Genomic DNA, 5,175 nt, shown 5'->3' with positions numbered 1-5,175 from the left:
CGCTAATCAGGATAGTTAAACAAATTAATATTACAACAACATAAGCCTGTGATTTAAAAAACCTCTGCTAAGCCAAAGATCTTCTCAAATTGAGATAACAGCGGTCAACTAGCTAGTTACTAGTTACGACAGTAAGTCACCGTTTGCGGATACAATACAAATGAATGGAGAGAGCCGTAAACTGACAGCTACCTGTCGCAAAACTTTCCATGTCAGTAGTAAACTCTACGCATAGTTAACTCAAAAAGGTTTGTTTAGTACAAAATATGTTGAAGATTAGCGGACAGGTGGTCAGTTCATTAAATGATGATCAGTTTATTCAGCGTAATGAAACATTTCCACCATATACATAAATTCAAATAATATAATAGCATTTATGTAAATGTAGAAGGGCTCTGGCACTCGCCTGCCAGGTGATTTGTTATCAGAAGTTTATTGGTTATGCCTGTGTAAAGAAACGAATAAAAATAAAAATACAGACAAATAAATAATTTTGGTGTTTATATACCTACTAGTTTCGCTTTCTTTAAAGACTACGAGTTACAAATTACGAATCATATTTTTGCTATGGCGAAGGCAGGGTTATGAATATTAATTATGATGATGTTTGGACAGCATTCCTAAATGATTGGCTGAAAGGCAGACGTTATATTAATATTAATTAAACGCGTCCCTGTAGGTCTTTCAAACAACGTCAGCACGCACTTATTAATATTCATGATGTAATTCTTGGCTGCAGTAGGATCGGCGTTTGGTGCAGTTTTATGGCTTAATACACTACTTTAATCATAAATATAATTACATTTGGGAATTAGACATTGAACCACACGATTAACGGAGACGTTTAATTAAGTTATTAAATAACTACAGTGTTTCGCTCTGACTATGATGAATGAGATATTAAAATGAAAATAAGACTACTTCTTTAACAAGTGCCCAATGTCACCGCTGTTATAGTAAACAATGAAGACCTGTGCTTGAATGTTTCTTTATGACTACTTCTCACACTTACTAGTTTATTTAGGTCTTCTACTAAAAAGCAACGCATGCAAATTATTATTTTTTTTGTGACAATTTAATATTTTTCTAAAATGTTATAAACACATCCATATGCCATTTCATTTCCACAGAATCTTAAAGTATGTGTTTGATAACTTGGGAATGATGTTTTAAACATTTCTGGAATGATTCCAGAGATATTTAATAAGTAACAAAATAAATTAATTAAATTAGCCTTAGCAAGGCAAAATAGTCTTACTTTTTTCCAAAAAATTATCTTTATCTTTTTCCATATTATTTACAAAAACATGTCTGAAGAGTTTGTAGTTGATGAATTGATGCATTTCTATGCCCAGCCTTATTTTTTGGAATATTTTTGAACCAGTGCCAGTTCACAGTGGACGGAGTTACCCACACAATGCTGAAAACAGAAAACAAGCAATCGATAGAATGTACCGTCGCTCATCACGGTTGGTTAGGACAAAAACTCTGATTAACATAGAAAATATCCCTTTTATCTCGTGTTGTTTGACGTCAGGTTAGGACACGCTGCGACTGTTGCTGCCTGTAGCTCCTCTGTGTTTCTGTTTCATTTCTGAGTACTCCGTTCAAAAAATAAGGCTGGGCATAGAAATGCATCAATTCATAAACTAAATAAAAATAATTACCACACTTTTTGTAATTGCTCTCCCCCTTCCCCGGAATCGACACCATTGATGGAATGGAAAGGATGAATCCGAACCAGAAATCATGAAGATTACTGAAAAAACACCATGAACTCATACAGTTATAAATATGAATAATGTTGAACTTGAGACTCAAAAGCATTTTTACCTGCTGAATAAAGAGAGCAGCACGTTTGGAGATCTCTTGAAGGCAAATATGGAGAAGCCGGTGAAGCTGGAGGTTAACAGCAGTAAATGAGGGGTCAGGGCTTACTGGGGGTCAGCATCTGGTTTGGCCCCTTCCACGGGGACCAGTCGAAACATCTGGCATGTGTTAGTGAGCTGTGCTGTTTTAGAAATGTTTCAATATTGCATTTTGACAGTTTGGTCAATTCAGTGCACATTTACAGTGGATATTTGGCATGTTGTCACACTATATGGAGAGGTGGTGGTGTAGTGGGCTAAAGCACATAACTGGTAATCAGAAGGTTGCTGGTTCGATCCCCACAGCCACCACCATTGTGTCCTTGAGTAAGGCACTTAACTCCAGGTTGCTCCGGGGGGATTGTCCCTGTAATAATTGCACTGTAAGTCACTTTGGATAAAAGCGTCAGCCAAATGCATAAATGTAACATCCCGAAATGATAATCTCAATGAAAATGAAGCATATTTTAGCCTTGTTTGTGACACTTGCTATTTAAGCTTATCTTCCATTTCTTATTTTCATTTTGGTGTCAAATGTCAAATAATTTTTAACATTTTAATTAATTCATAAACAACAAAATAAATAAACAACACATATACACTGAAATGTATATGTGGTCACAAATACATACACAAGAAACATAATAATCATATATAATTCAAACTAAACGTCCCTCTCCACAGCCCCTCCCCGAGAGTCACCCCAAAACACAAAGTATTTACCCCACTTCCTGTCAAACTCATTCTGAACCCTCGTCCTTCTGCCTGACATCCCTTCAAAAGCATCTCCGCACACCACCCTGGAAATGAGGGCGCTCCATCCGACTTCCATCCCCTTAAAATAATCTGCCTGCCAATCATAATACTGGTCAGAACCCCATTTTTAAGTGTTTATTTCCAAAATGTAGGACCGCCCCATCGGCCAAAATACAGAGTCTGGGGCAGAGTGAAATTCAAGTGCCTAAAACGTCACACAAAAACTCAAAATCCCAGATCTTAACCCCCCCAAAAAGCACAGGTTGTGTCTCCATCTTCTGATTGGCATCGCCAGCAGGTGGGTGTGTCTTTAAGACCAAGCCTATATAATCTAGAGGGGGTCCAATAGAATCAATGTAAAATCTTGAGTTGCATCAGACGCACCCTTGCACCTCCAGATGTACTTTATGTGGACATGAGATTCGCCTTTGAGCTCGGCGTGTGATATATCATGTAACATCTGTAATGAAGTGCATTCTACAAACAGAGATACATGTCATGTGATCAATGAAGGACAAACGCACCTTGTTCTCTTTGGAGAAAGCAAACCCGTCACACTTACCTCTGAAATATCGACTATTGAAGTCCACACATGTTCAGCTTCTGAAACAAATCAAATACATAATAACATTTAGAGGTCGACCGAGAGTGGATTTGGCCAATACCGATAATTAAGGCTGTGAAAAAGGCCAATAACAGATTAATCGTCCGATAGTAAAGCTATCGGCACAGATTTTTGCCGATAACAGATAGTTCCAAAAAACATCTATTGGCACGATTACTATATCATATACCTCTAATAACAACAATAATATATATATATACACATGCACAGATAATATAAACATGCAACAACGAATGAACAAAAGTACAAACCTGCAGTTTATGTAATGTTGTTGACCAGCTGTTACTCCAGAACAATATAATCATTTAACAATTGACTTCTGCTGTCACTTTTAAATGATGCATTCAATTATGACATCATGAATATGTTTCTCCAATCAATAAATCTGAGCTATGCAAAAATGCATCAGTTTGTTATTTCCTTCCGAACTGTTCTTATGCGGTTTAATTGCGTTAGCATACGAGGATGATAACAGGAACACAGTAGATACTCTGGGTGAATCTCATGTAAACGCTCCAGAACATGCCCAGGTCATATTTCACACCCAAATCAAACATTAAACATTGCATGAAGAAAATACATTTTTGTTAGGATTTTTGCACTGTGACATCATGACACACTCTCATTACTGCAATGTGGACATCATTGCAATTTTCCCTTTTGCGATTAGCGCAACAGTGAGTAAGGAAGTGTGCATTACTGTCATGAAAACGTCAATGCAAACGCCCCTAAAATTGGCTTTATATTTTTTTTATGTATTTTTTTCTCCCAATGTTGGAACGCCCAATTCCAGCTACTTAGTAGGTCCCCGTGGTGGCGCGGTTACTCGCCTCAATCCGGGTGGCGGAGGACGAATCTCAGTTGCATCCGCTTCTGAGACCGTCAATCCGCGCATCAGATCACGTGACCCGTTTTGCACGACACCGCGGAGACTCACAGCATGTGGAGGCTCATGCTACTCTCCACGCCCCATTGAGAGAACCACTAATCACCACCACGAGGAGGTTACCCCATGTGACTCCACCCTCCCTAGCAACCGGCCCAATTTGGTTGCTAAGGAGACCTGACTGGAGTCACTCAGCACGCCCTGGATTCAAACTCGCGACTCCAGGTGTGACAGTCAGTGTCAATACTATGGTTATTTATAACCATAACGGCTTTATTTTCTTTATGCAAAATAAATATAATTCTACATGCAAATGCTTTTGGGATGTTAACCAGGATCTAAAATATACTCCAACGCAAAGTCAACATCACCGTTGCATGCATGTTCAAACAAACACCTCTTAACAAAATAAAAAGAATGCATTCGAGCTGCATTATTATTGGTTAATTTATTTAGCTGTTAATTACCCAAAATATACTGCATATAATTACAATCAATCAACACAGGAAGCATAAATACAGGCGGGTCGTGGACATGAACACTTCAAAACCTTCCCAAGAGCTGTTCTCCTCCGACTCCGTTTCTTCAATGGGTTTTTTATGATGATCTAGTTTCTAATAGTTCTGTATCATTATAATAATCAACTAAGACCAAATATATACAAGAATACATTTAGCTAGAACACTGTGCAAATATTTCAATGATTGACATTTGCAGAACAGAGTTTTTGTTTTGCATAAATTAAAAATATGAACTGAGTTTTGCCACCCAGAGATTTCTTTCTTCCATATTTCATGGTTTTTATAATCTACTTTAGTGTTTTCCTCTTACAGGAATGAAAGATAACGGCCAGCAGCAAATAAAGGACTTTAAATGGCTCGTTCACCCAAAAATTACAATTCTGTCACCATTTACTTGCCTTTAGTTCCTCGTTCCAAACCTGTACGACTTGTTGAACACAAAAAGAGATTTATTGAAGAATCTTCACGCAGCTCTTTTCCATACAAGCTCACAGTTATTTCTGAAGCCAAACGTTAGCT

This window comes from Xyrauchen texanus, chromosome 41, assembly GCF_025860055.1.
Source record: "Xyrauchen texanus isolate HMW12.3.18 chromosome 41, RBS_HiC_50CHRs, whole genome shotgun sequence".
NCBI classification, from domain to species: domain Eukaryota; kingdom Metazoa; phylum Chordata; class Actinopteri; order Cypriniformes; family Catostomidae; genus Xyrauchen; species Xyrauchen texanus.
The sequence above is the reverse complement of the archived record's forward strand: the minus strand, read 5'-3'. Positions refer to the sequence as shown.